The 14,405-nt window shown below is 45.4% G+C and overlaps 1 non-coding gene across 1 annotated transcript; it reads left to right on the forward strand.

Moving 5' to 3' along the window:
* Window positions 1–13,943: 13,943 nt before the first annotated feature.
* trnai-aau (transfer RNA isoleucine (anticodon AAU)) lies at window positions 13,944–14,017 on the forward strand. The gene has a single exon. It is a non-coding gene; the product is annotated as a tRNA-Ile (tRNA).
* The last annotated feature ends 388 nt before the right edge of the window (window positions 14,018–14,405 follow it).

The raw sequence follows: 14,405 nt of genomic DNA on the forward strand, positions 1-14,405 counted from the left end.
CAGGAAACAGCAGATCGACCTTTTCGATACTGTGCGCTATTGTTTAAATTTTATTAGTGATCATGCCATCCTGCGTGTGGGAATGGGGGGTAAAAGGAGGGGGAGGGGGGGGGGCGTGTGGCACCTTAATGCTAGTCTGCTGAACAGAAGGGATTATGTTGACTGTATCTCTAAATTGATCTCATTTGAATGTTCACAGCCTGAGTTTGGGGAAAATATCATAGCGGGGTGGGAGAAATTAAAGGTGAAAATTAAACAAAAAAGTATTCAGTTTGCGAAAAGATTGAACTTTAAAACTAGAGAAAAAGAAAGATCATTAAGAAATACAATTGCTAAATTAAATGCACAACCGGTTGTCAATGTTGAAAGGCTTGTGAATATTCAAAATGAAATAAATGAAATTGAAAGGATAAAATGTGAAGGTGCTATAGTGAGGAGCCGTGCTCAATATGCAGTAGAAGGGGAGAAAAGTACAGCTTTTTTCCTCAACTTGGAAAAAAGAAAACAAAATCAGTGTTATTTGCAAGAAATCAAAAATAAAGAAGGTAAAGTAGTGACCAATTTCGTAGACATTTTGGAAACAGTACAAACTTTTTACAGTGACTTGTTCAAAACTGAGAGTTCAGACATACAAGCTACAAATGACATATTGGAAGAGATGACTGCTAAACTAAATGATGAGGATAAATCAGCGTGTGAACAGGAAATAACTGAGAAAGATATAGAGTGTGCAATAAATCAAATGATGTCAAATAAAAGCCCAGGTATTGATGGGTTGACGGCAAACTTCTATAAAGCTTTCTGCAACACGCTCAAACCAATACTACTGAAATTGTATAAAACAATGGAAAAAGAACAGAAGGTACCGGAGTCAATGACTCTAGGCTTGATCACTTTAATTTTTAAGAAAGGGAAGAAGGATGAACTAACAAATTGTAGGCCCATTACTCTGTTGAACAATGATTACAAAATACTAATGAAAATATTCGCAAACAGAGTCAAACAAATATTACACACAATAATAGAACCCACCCAGGCTTATAGTGTGCCAGGGAGAGAAGTCACTGACACAGTACGCACGATAAGAGATGTGGTGGAGTATCTAAAGGAGACAGATCAAGCAGGTGTCCTTCTGGCCATTGACTTCAATAAAGCCTTTGACCGAGTAGAGCATCAATTTATGTTTAATGTACTGAAAAAGGTAGGTTTTGGAGACAGATTTTTAACTTGGGTAAAATTGTTATATAGCAACGCTACAGGTAAGGTCAAATGCAACGGTGCAACCACTGATGCGTTTCCTCTGGAAAGGTCGGTCAGACAAGGCTGTCCACTATCCTCAATCCTGTACACAATAATAGCAGAGCCACTAGGAATTCTATTAAAAAAAGACAAGGGTATTAGTGGTATTGAGTTACCAGGGGGAGGATCCTGTGTCGTCCAGCAATTTGCTGATGACACGACCCTAACAGTAAAGGACATGGCAAGCATAGAGAGAGCAATCGCAGTTATAAACATGTACGGTCGAGCCTCTGGCTCCCGCATAAATGTAGGTAAGTCAGAAATCATGTTTATTAACATGGCTGAACCTCAGCAGGAGACCACACCTTTTAAAATACAAAGCAAGCATATAAAAATTCTAGGCACCTACATCGGTAAAGATGTAGTGGCAGCTCGTGATCTGTCATGGATGGAAATTATTAATAAAATAGAAAAATGTCTAAATTATTGAAAACTGAGAGACCTAAAACTCAAAGGTAAAGTAGTGGTTCTAAACAACTTAATATTGTCAAAACTAAACTATGCATTAGCAGTTATAGAACTACCCTTATGGGTATTAAATAGACTAAATGAAATCATAACCAATTTCTTGTGGAGGGCAAAAGTAAGTAAAATCCACGAAAGACATTAATAAGTAAGTACAGAGAGGGAGGACTTCAATTAGTAGATATAGAAAGCAAAAAAAGGGCGTTCAGGATCAAAACTATAAAAAAATATCTGTGTGACTCCACAGCCCACGGCTGGAAAAGCCTGATGGCATACTTCATAAACAAGGTATTTCACATAGGAGATTTTGTGCTGCTGATGCAACTAAAGAGACCGATGATGGAGGGGCTTCCAGGTTTCTATAGAGAAGTCCTGTCCGCTCACGCGGAATTTCTAAAGCATATAGACTATGCATGTGACTCGGTAAACGTTATCAGAGAAATGCCAATTTTTCTAAATAAGAAAATTCAAAAGACAGGTAAGCTTCTGTGTAATAATAATATGTTAAGAGCAGGTTTGGTCCAGTTGAAGGACGTCATGTATAAACTGATGCCGGGTTTTCTTCCCCCCCAAACCATATATGATAGTATAAAGGAGATAAACCATAAGGCCAAAATTACAGAGACAACAAGCTATTACAATGATTTAAAGGAAAGCATCCCAAAAGAATGGCGGACAACCATAGAGCGGAGAGTAGTACAGAACAGAGAGGGGAAGCTCCCAGCCATGTTGGTTGAGCAAGGAGGAGAGTGGAGGAGTATACACAGGTTGACAAGCAAACAGATCTATGAAAAGTTTCTGGCACAGGCGTCGCAACGTCCGACCTCTCTGCCGTTCTGGGGCAAAGTTATGCCCAATTTGAATGTGGGACAAATCTGGGGACAATGGAGGGTGAGAGGGAACAGCATTGAGGCAGAAGACAACGACTACAAAATCCGACACAACAAAGTGTTCACAAACGTTATTCTGCACCAGTTTGACAAGGGGGTCGGCAGGGAGTGTGACGTCTGTGGCCTGCTGCCTGAAACCAGGCCCGTAGCCAGAAACATATTTTTTGGGGGGGGGGGGTCGGGCAACACTGCCGAAAGCTACCGGTAAATAAAATTCCCACACTGTATACTATAGCCTAATACCCAACCGTACGGTAAATGTCAACGTATTAATGGCCCATAGATAATCATCAATGCATCAATAAATAAAAGTGGGTCTTACCTTATAAAAGCAGGTCCAATCGTCTTTTTTGTCTGCAAAAGATGTCCAGTACCACTTCCGGCGTCACCACAATGTCTCTGTGCTCCGAGAGCAATGTCAGTCCATTAAGCCGTCTTTCCGTCATTGTACTGCGCATTTTGTCCTTGATCCTTCCCAGACGGGAAAAAACTTCTCTCGACATGGGCACTGGTGACAGGAAGCGTGGTCAAAACGCGGAGAAGCTTGAAGATGCTTGGAAACAACTCACTGTTACAGGCATTTAATGCCTCAATGGCATTTCGTGGAACATAAGTTGCATCTTTCCATTTATCCCGCCAGGTGTCAATTTCTGACTTTACAACGTCCAGATGCGGTGACACTTCATCGGGATACAGGTTGGAGAGCGCTTGAGCTAAGCTGTCATTCAGCATGCTGACCTTAGATGGCAGTAAGGAGCAGAGGTTGGAGATCAAATTTATGTGTTTGCTGAAGCGTTCCTTCATCTGTGATGAATAAAAGTCAAGCATGACTATGAAAAGCTTTTGCCGGTAGTGATTTTCACAGGCCTTCAATGGATCCTCATTGCAGTCCATGCCTCTTCGTGGTCGAAATTCAACCCCATACTTGGCTGCTTGGGAAGAGGTCTTTTGGAAAATCTGCCTGAACTCCATCTCAGAGTTAGCCCTCATCTCATCTACCTGCTTAATAACAGCATCAGCAGCTGAAACGCAACTCACCAAGTCACAATTTTCCTTCTGAAGGAAGGTGGACAGGTGGTAGGTTTTTGCAAGCATCTTCTCACTCACATTCATGGACAGCATGAATTCTGCATTGTCAATTGAATTAAAGAGCTGAGTGGCTTTGACAGATGCGTCTCCTGTGAAGGTTTCACCGATTTTCTGCAGGCTGGATCGCACAGGGTCTAAAAGCTCGTTGAATGTAAATATTGCGTCGTGGCGTTCGACCCATCTCGTTTCACACAGCTTTGTCAGTCGCGTTTTCTTGCAGTCGGGTAAAAGACGCTCCGTCTCGTGTCGCAGACTGCATGCAGACCGCAAAGCCCAATCATGGAAAAAAGTGCAGATTTCCGAGACAATTCCAAAGCAATTTCGCACCATTTGTACAGTGCAGCACTTGTTTAGGACCAAATTCAAACTGTGGCTGGCACAGTGCACATAAACTGCTTGCTTGTGCTTCTCTTTGATTTTAGCTTGGGCACCATTTAAACGGCCACTCATGGCAGATGCGCCGTCGTTTCTCTGGCCACATAAAAACTGTAAATCAACGCCTGCATTTGTCAACTGACGTTCGATTGAATTGGCGATTGCCTCCCCGGTTAACTTCTCGATATCAACAAAGGACAAAAAATCCTCTCTGATGCTATATTGGCTGTCATGCTGGTTCACGTATCTGACACAGACAGAAAGCTGCTCCCGCCCTGAAACATCTTTCATTTCATCTGCCAACACAGCGAAACACTGCACGGAGTTTGCTTTTTGCACCAGTTTGTTTGTTATCACATCTCCAATTATGCTGATTATTTCATTTTGTACATCAGGACTGCAGTAGCTAGCGTTTGCTGCACATTTACTCAAGTGTTGTAACAGTACTGTGTCGCCAGATGTAGCCCTAAACCTGAGTAAAGCCCTGAAATTTCCGTCATTGTGAGTTGGCTCATTCAATGTCACTGGTCCTGAATCAGTATCACCTCTCAGGGCGAGTTCTTGGCGACCACAAAAAATCAACGTTGCAATGATGCTTTTGAGTTTTTCTCTGTTTTCTTGGACTCGCTTTTTTCTCTCAGAATCAAGCCTCGGTGAAATTGCATCCATTTTATTGTTGAGAACCATTTGGAAATTGTCCGCTTTCAAACATGCATCTTTGTGATATGCCTTTTGTGCATGGTCTTTGAACGTCTCTAAAGCTTGTTTCCAGTCTGAGAAGTGGACATTAATTAGCTTGCCAGCTTTTGTGTGCCCTACCTTGCCCACATGCTCGACTGCAAACGCAACACAGTGCTTACAAAAACAACCGTCGGACCTTGTTGAGTATACTAGCCAGCTAAACTGGTCAATCCAGTTACGTTGGAAACGTAGTTTACCTCCTAGTTTTGTAGGGAATGTTTGTCCGATATTGGCCGTCCAGTCCAGTGAGTATATTTCTCTTCTCTGTTCGTCTGATATTTTCCCACCAATATAATCCACAAAGTCGTGTGAAAACGTTTCCAAGGTAGAGGGCGGCGGGCGGGTCTGCTAACTCTGGCTCCGTTTCCGAGGAGGAGGGCAGTGGGTCTGCTAACACTTGCTCAGGGAAATCGGTAACGTTAGTGACCAGATCATCTGTAATGTTCTTTTTTTTTCTTTTTTGAGTCGGGACACGTTGAAACAAAAAAATCATTGATTTTACGAATATTAACTTTAGTGCTCTTGCCTGATTTACAGGTAGCTTTCGGCGGCTCCATTGCTTTTGAAAAGCAAACTATAGATCGACCATTTAGCTATCATAACCAGTGGCAGGTTGCTTAGCTGACTCGTCAGACCCCTGAGCCAATCAAAAGCGTGTGATTTTATTTGTTTTACGAAACAGACCAATAAGATACATCATGTTTGGAAACAAATTAACTGACAGGTTTAACGCCTGTCAGTCACGATAGATGCAGTATATGAATAGGGTAGAGGGGCGGTGACAAATAATCAAAACGATAACTAAATAATTATTGGTGCCATTTCAGACGGGCCGTGGGGTTTCGGGGGGGGGGGGTTCAGACACGAAAACGACCTACCTGGCTACGTGCCTGCCTGAAACATTATTGCACATGTACGGGCACTGCTCGGAGCTGGCGAGCTTCTTTGAAACCCTGAAAAAGTGCTTAGTCAACAAACTGGGATTAATTTGGGACAATGGGGATTCGTGGGATGTATTTTTTGTGTTTGGAGTGTGGGAGAAGAGCAGGGTGAAGAACACAGCGCTGTGCAAATTCCTCTTAAGTCACGCCCGGTGGGCCGTCAAATCACGTCGGAACATTGCGCACTTTGAACGCAGAATCATCCCGGTTTGGAACATTTTAAAAATCATGGTCAAAAAACAAACACATTACAGATTGACGCACGGCGATGCGGACTTCACCCGGCTCTTCATCAGAGACAGCCATTGTAATGAATGAAAGGTCACGTGTTTAACTTGACCTACTCACGGGTGTACGTGCAGTGCGTGTGACGTATACAGGAAGTTAGAAGCGCATGTTATGAAGGTTGTATGTCGGATGAACGCTAGTAAAAGCTACACAGTTAAGAACCTACGAAGTCGGCTCGTTCTTGAATTATTCTTATGTCAGTAAGACAAGGCGTCTACGGACATTACATGGTGTCAGAATAGTCTGTGTATCTGAACACGAGCGGTCATGCCGAAGTTTAATCCGCCGAGTGAATTCAAGTTTGACTGCCCCGTTGAATGGCCGGAGTGGAGACAACGGTTTTCGCGCTTCAGGCTCGCGACAAAGCTGGATAAAGACGACGGGGAGATTCAAGTGAGTTCGCTGATTTATGCAATGGGCAGCGAGGCTGAAAAGATATTCAGCTCGTTTGACTTCGCGGCGGAGGGTGATAAAGTGGACTATGATATCGTACTGAAAAGGTTCGACGGCTACTTTATTCCCCGCCGTAACATCATACATGAGAGGGCGTGCTTCTATCCACGTAGCCAGCAGCCAGGAGAGACAGCGGAGATGTACATCCGGACATTGTATGAGCTGTCTGAACACTGTGAGTTTGGGGACAAGAGGGATGAACATATCAGAGATCGTCTGGTAGTGGGCATAAAAGATAAGGTGCTCTCCCGTCAGTTCCAGCTCACAGCGGACCTTACTCTGGTGAAAGTCATTGAACAAGTGCGCCAGGCGGAGGCAATAACAAAGCAGCTCAGCCTCCAAGCTAACCAACCAGAGGCCCTGCTGGCTAACGTCAATGTTGTCCGATGGCGGGACGAACGCCAAAACAAAAAGGGCGGACAGCGTCATGGTGGCGGCAGTCCGGCAACCAACAAAGTAGATGAATGCGGGAGGTGCGGCAAGACGCAGCACACCGATGAGCGGAAGTGTCCTGCAACGAACAGTAAGTGCAACAAGTGTCATAAAAAGGGACATTGGGAGCGTGTATGTCACTCTAAAGCGGTGAGAGAAGTCACTGAAGAGGTTAAACAGCTGTACTTTCTGGGAGAAGTTGGCAAAGAGAGCAGTCAGGAAGATTGGACTGTTAGTTTAACAATAAGTGATGTACCAATAACCTTTAAAATTGACACGGGGGCTGACGCTACTGTTATCAACCAAGGGACATTTAAAAAGCTGAAGCCAAACATAAAACTGGGACCTCCTGACACATGCTTCATAAGCCCAGGTGGAAACATCAGCTGCATAGGACAGTTTCAAGCCACAACCAACTACAAGGAGAAACAATACTCCTTTCCAGTGTATGTGATCAAGGGGAGAGGCAGCTGTCTGCTGAGTCGTCCAGAGGCAGTGGAGATGGGTCTAGTGAAGCGGATGAATGAGGTCAGTGGAGTTTTCGGTTCAAGTGGACTGCTGAAAACAGACCCAGTGAAAATAGCTCTGGTGGAGGGTGCCCAGCCATACGCGGTGCATACAGCCAGACGGATACCGCTGCCACTTGTACCACTGGTTAAGAAAGAACTGCAGCGCATGGAAAATGAGGGCATTATTGAAAAAGTGACTCAGCCCACAGAATGGTGCGCCGCTATGGTGCCGGTGCTGAAACCGAACAAGAAAGAGGTTCGCTGCTGCGCTGACCTCAGGAGGCTGAATCGAGCGGTGAAACGTGAGAAATACGTGCTGCCCACTATGGAGGAAATAATGCCAAGGCTCGCAGGGTCAAAGTTCTTCACAACGTTGGATGCAGCAAGTGGGTTTTACCAGATCCCCTTGCATGAAGACAGCAGGGGGCTCACCACTTTCATCACCCCATTTGGGAGGTATGCTTTCTGCCGCCTTCCATTTGGTATAACGAGTGCTCCAGAGATTTTCCAGAGAAAGATGGCGGAAACTCTGACCGGGCTAGAGGGCACAGAGGTGTACATGGATGACATCCTTATACATGGAGAGACTGAGGAAATCCATGACCGGTGCCTAGCAGAGGCCCTGGGGGTCATTGAAACAGCAGGTCTCAAACTGAACCAAGCGAAATGCAAGTTCAAACAGAAACAAGTCCGCTTCCTTGGTCATGTCATCGACGAGGCAGGCATCAGACCTGACCCGGACAAAGTGGCCGGAATAGAGAACTTTCCTCAGCCCCAGAACGTGACGGAACTCAAGAGGTTCCTCGGGATGGTGAACTATTTGGCAAAATACGTCCCAGAGCTGTCCACTGTAGGTCAGCCGCTTTATGGATTGCTTAAAGCAACGACAGAGTGGCTGTGGGGACCTGCACAGAACACAGCATTCCAAGACCTTAAAGCAGCACTCGCCACCGCCCCGGTACTCACCTTTTATGACGTCACTAAGGCTACGGTGGTGTCAGCAGATGCCAGCAGCTACGGGCTGGGAGGCGTTCTGCTCCAGCAGCACGGGGAACACTGGAAGCCCGTGGCCTACTGCTCCCGACGGCTGAGTGACGCAGAGACAAGGTACGCACAGATCGAGAAAGAGTGCTTAGCCAGCGTCTGGGCATGTGAAAGGTTCGAGAAGTACTTGTTTGGGCTTGACAATTTCAGACTTGTCACCGATCATAAACCACTAGTGCCTCTCATGAACAGCAAAGACTTGGATAATGTGCCCATTAGGTGCCAGAGACTGTTAATGAGGCTGATGCGTTTCAATGCAGTGGCTGAATACGCACCAGGCAAAACTTTAGCTGTGGCTGATGCACTCTCCAGAGGCCCAGAGCAGTGCTACGGAGATGGTGCTTCTCATGATGATGTTGCAGCGCACATTGATGCCATCGTGTGCCAGGTGCCTGCCACACCTCAAAGGATGCAGGAGATAAAACAGAGCACGGATGGGGATCTGCAGCTCCAGACAGTGTTGGGCTTCATCAGCCACGGCTGGCCTGAGTATGCCGATAAAGTGCCGGAGACAGTCAGAGACTTTTATCAGGTGAGAGGGGAGTTATCTGAGGTAGATGGTTTAGTCATCAGAGGCAGTCGTATCGTCATTCCCACAGAGATGAGGGAGGTGATCTTAGACAGAATACACGACGGGCACCAGGGGATAGCTAAATGCAGAGAGAGAGCTAGCCAGTCAGTGTGGTGGCCCAAAATGACAGAGCACATTACAACAAAGATACAGCAATGTCAATTCTGCAGAGAACACAAGAACACACAGAGAAAAGAGCCTTTAATGTCAAGTGAGCTCCCATCCAGACCATGGCAGAAAGTTGGCATAGACCTGTGTGAGTACAAAAAGCAAAACTACTTGATAGTGTCTGACTATTATTCCAGGTTTTTGGAGATCCTAAATCTACCAACAACTACTAGCAGTCAGGTTGTAGCTAGGCTGAAGGCTACATTTGCACGTTTTGGTATCCCTGAAATTGTAGTTAGTGATAATGGGCCACAGCTAGTTTCAGAAGAGATGAGGAGGTTCAGTGAGGATTATGATTTCATCCATGTGACTTCAAGCCCACACTACCCCCAGAGTAATGGACAGGCAGAGAGGGCTGTTCAGATAGCCAAAAGCATATTAAGGCAGGAAGACCCTCTCCTCGCCCTGTTGACATACAGAGCTACACCCTCTTCTTCCACTGGAGCCAGTCCAGCGGAATTGCTCATGGGTAGGAGACTCAGAACCACCTTACCCACATTGCAGCATAACCTGAAACCGGCCTGGCCTAAAGAGGAACTGATCAAAACCGCTGACGCCGCAGCCAAATCGAGGCAGGCTTTCTACTACAACCGCAGGAACGGCGTGCGGACACTGCGCCCACTGAACTCGGGTGATGCAGTACTCACCAAACTTGATGGACAGAAAACAGGGACAATGCCAGCAGTTGTTCACAGTCAGAGCTCCACTCCCAGATCCTACATAGTGGAGACAGCTCAAGGTGAACATTACAGAAGGAACAGGCGCCACCTGTTTGCCACACCTAAAACACTCACCTTTGTCAGCAGGGATCCTGACCATGTCACTCCAGGGGAGAGTGGAAACACGGATGAGTCCCGAGCAGCAGAAATGCCAACTTCCACACCATATGTTACTCGCTCTGGCAGGGTGAGCAAGCCTGCAATCCGGCTGGATTTGTGAGGCGTATGGACTGGTGTATTGTGGGGGGATTTTTTATTTTTTGTGAAAAGGGGGGTGATATACAGGTTAGAAAATCATCTTAGAGGGGGAGATGTAATGAATGAAAGGTCACGTGTTTAACTTGACCTACTCACGGGTGTACGTGCAGTGCGTGTGACGTATACAGGAAGTTAGAAGCGCATGTTATGAAGGTTGTATGTCGGATGAACGCTAGTAAAAGCTACACAGTTAAGAACCTACGAAGTCGGCTCGTTCTTGAATTATTCTTATGTCAGTAAGACAAGGCGTCTACGGACATTACAGCCATCTCCTCTCCCTCAACAGGAGGGGAGAGATTGTATGGAACTGGTGAGGGAGGGAGGGGAGGAAGAAGTCTGAAATGATGTGAACGGAAAATGATGATTATCGGAAGGGTAAATAGAAACAGAGTTAAAGATGAGTTACGTTTTCTTTTAATTTTCTCTGTTATTTTTTATTTAAGTTAAGGGGAAGGTGGGATCATTCTATTTAATGTGGAATGTGTGTCATTTAAAATCTCAAAGTGGTGTTTTAATTTGGGGAACAAGTATTGTAATGTTACATTCTTCTAAAAACACAGTCTAAGGTTCGTTCAAAAGGGCTGATTTGTTTCATTTTCTGTTCTGGTTCCAAAGCACTGATTTAAGTTGATGATTTGGAAAGCATGGCTTTATTTTATGTATAAAGAGAGACAGATACTATCTTGTGTAAGCGACACAAAGTGTAAAACAAATGTAACAATGTGGAATTGATGGACAATACATGCAATCAAAAATGTATTTTTTTTTCCAAAAATATATTTTCATAATAAAAGACAAAAAAAAAAAGTCGAGCGGTTAGCGATGCCTCCTGCGGTGCGGGCGACACGGGTTCGCTTCCCGGCCGCGGCAATTCCTGTGGTTGCGTTGTCCTCCGAATTCGCTACAATATCTTGCTCCTGTTCATGTAAAGCAAATGATTAGCTAGTTACCTAGCGAGCCTGCGGAAGCTAGCTAGCGAATTTGCAGAACGCCATTCATTTATATCGATAACACAATTACAGTAGGCACTTGTAACAATTACACTTCTCACAAATAATAAAACACTTAAGAAGCGTGGAGCATATTTTCAAGTGGTTTGTAACAATTCAATTCACCAAAAGGGACGGAGCAGAGATTCTACCCACCACTCTCGTCAGCGGTCGTGAGAAAAGGGACGAGAGTGACGTTTACGGCGATTACAGCCAATGCCAACTAACACCATAGGAGGGCGCCAGAATACCATAAAACGTTTCTATGATTAAAGCCTATTAGAACATTACTCCCTTGGTAACATAATATTTTGACGAACTTCAACGTATTAACATGCGGGTACTTTTTACTGCTGTACTTTTTACCCCTATAAAATGCAACGTGATTGATTGATTGACTCCTGCTACATAAGCACAACGAAAAACTACATGCAATAAAATAAAGTACAACAATATGTCTTGGTGACATGTGTATGGGTGTGGAGACATGCGGCTGTCTCACATAGTTTCACAGAAAATACAGCAAATACACTGTAGCTCATCCATTAGTGAAGCCCCTTCTGTGCATGCTAGAAGTACAAGATATCCACTACTTCACAGCCGAGGTAGCTAGGAAAAGAAAAGAAATCAATCTCTAGACTACGCTACACAGACAGACAGCTAGATAGAGAGATGAGGGAATTTGTTGCCATATTCTGCCCATTCAAATACAAGTCAGACTCGTCAAGATGAAAAAACATGTCCCGTATTTAAAGGTAAAATTGCAACATAGGTGATGCATCAGCTTCCTGACATATTGATGCTATAATTTTGCTGCTAGGCCTACTTGAATTTGTTCACAGTTGGGGGGAATCTGCGACTAGGACAATGCTTGACGCCTTTTTATTTAATGTCCCAGTTGTCACACGTGTGCAGCCATTGCTTGGTACTACTTTGACCCAGTGGTGGAAACAAAGCCAAGGCTGTGGACATCCCCTTGGTTCCTTCTGTGTTCTCTATCTCAAGTCTGTCCGTCCTGCATGAAGTTCCGTCCTCCGCTGCTCCTCCTGAGGTTCCTCCCATTTCTTTTCCTGGTAAGGTTTTCTTGTGGAGTTTTTCCTCATTGGAGACAGCAGTCTAAGGATGGGGGTGTCGTATTCCAGACAGCATCCGGATGTGGGCCACTTCAGGCAATGATGCGACACAGATGGCCTTCTTCAGGCCCTGACAAAATGGATGTGAGCCTGAAGTGGCCCATATGTATGATAGCAAATATGACTCAAATATGCCGAATCAAAGGTGGGCCTTTTTTTGGCAAAGGTGCGGTGCTCTCGGCAACATGTAATCTGGGTGTGACCCTGAAGTGGCCCGTGTGGTAAATGGTGAATATGGCCCAAATATCACAAAACAAATATGGGCCACCTTTGGCAAATATGTGGCACATGCGGCATTGCTATGGCTTGGTTCTGGTCCAGATCTGGCAAACAGGAGCAGACTGCCCAAGTGCCATCATTCCACGTGGTATGTGGGCCGGATGAAAGTGTCGGTGTGGGACGGGACCGGGCCACAGCAAATTTGCTATCTGGGATGTTGCACTGAATGTAAAGCCCTTCGGGACTACCTTGTGATTTTGGCAAATAAACTCGACTAAACCTTTCTGTGTTCTGGTGCTTATGCCCACTGTGAAAGTTGCCATGATGCGTTAAGGCAACTGGATGAAAGAAATCCTATTAATGACAGAGGGGTGGAAATGTGAATGGTTAAATTTGACCAGAAGGCAAGTGTAAGGTCAAATGTGTAACTCAGGGACAGATCGCTCGTGCTGCTTTCTTCAAATGCAGGTTGAGTGGGGTGGAATAATAAACTTTATTTGTCTCGCTCAACAAAGCGGACATTTCCTTGGGAAATAAAGGGGAAACTGCAATGTGGCCGAGACACTAGCCTACAAATAAAACGTCTATAACAAATATAAGCTGACAAAATGGTATGTGTGCATGAAACGCAGGTGGGTTATCTATTTCCAGCATGCATCGCTTTTGGCCCCTCCGTCTGCTCCGGGAGTTTGCGTGAGCCACGACGCATGCGCAGTTCGGCGATCATGGTAACGGCGCTGTTGGGCGTTTCTACTGCTTTGAACAAGAGAAACCGAGCATCAGGACATGAGGTGTTTTGATATCGCGTTCATATGAAGACAAGACAAGACAAGATTGAGATGGCTTGGACATGTGTGGAGGAGAGATGCTGAGTATATTGGGAGAAGGATGCTGAATATGGAGCTGCCAGGGAAGAGGAGAAGAGGAAGGCCAAAGAGGAGGTTTATGGATGTAGTGAGGGAAGACATGCAGGTGGCTGGTGTGACAGAGGAAGACGCAGAAGACAGGAAGAAATGGAAAGGGATGATCCGCTGTGGCGACCCCTAACGGGAGCAGCCGAAAGTAGTAGTAGTTCATATGAAGCCCGGCAAGGGAAGTCGTTGCCTTGGTGTTTCAACTGGTCGAGGCGGTTCATGCAGCAAGCATATCTTGCAAAATGTGCGACCGGTCAGGCTGGGACACCATCGGACTCGTCACGCCTAAGAAAAAGGGCCGAATCCGTGTGAAACCGGGTCAGGCTAGCTAGAGGCGTGGCCCATGCGTGTCGGATGATGACTGATTACAGTTGGAACCTGGTAGCGACGTCCTTGTTACGTGCCTTCACCTATTAGTGTTCAGCCCGTGTCGTAGATGTGCACACGGCCGGTTAGCTCAGTTGGTTAGAGCGTGGTGCTAATAACGCCAAGGTCGCGGGTTCTATCCCCGTAATGGTTAACTTTTGGAGGCTCGGTGGCGCAATGTCTGCACTGCTCGGCACTTGGGGTCATATCTTCGTCCCAGCACTGTGTGGGGTATTTCATGTTTTTCCCAGGCCTTTCGGTGTTGGGTTATCCCCCGACTAGCCTGTTTTCTGTGAATATTGGCACATACGTCATGTACTAGAAGAAATGTAGTATTACACATGTTCATCTGTGAGCTTTATGAATCTCACGTCTGATACATTTGGACAGATGAGGCTAAATGGCAAAGATAGGAACAGGCTTCAGCTGGCGTATGTTATAACTATATCATCACTGTTGGAGAGATCATCCAACTCAGCAGGCCTGAAAAAAGACTCGTTTTTAAAGCAGCAACATAAGAGGTGAAGACAGAGGCAACTAAA

Source organism: Lampris incognitus, chromosome 2, assembly GCF_029633865.1.
Source record: "Lampris incognitus isolate fLamInc1 chromosome 2, fLamInc1.hap2, whole genome shotgun sequence".
Lineage (NCBI taxonomy): Eukaryota > Metazoa > Chordata > Actinopteri > Lampriformes > Lampridae > Lampris > Lampris incognitus.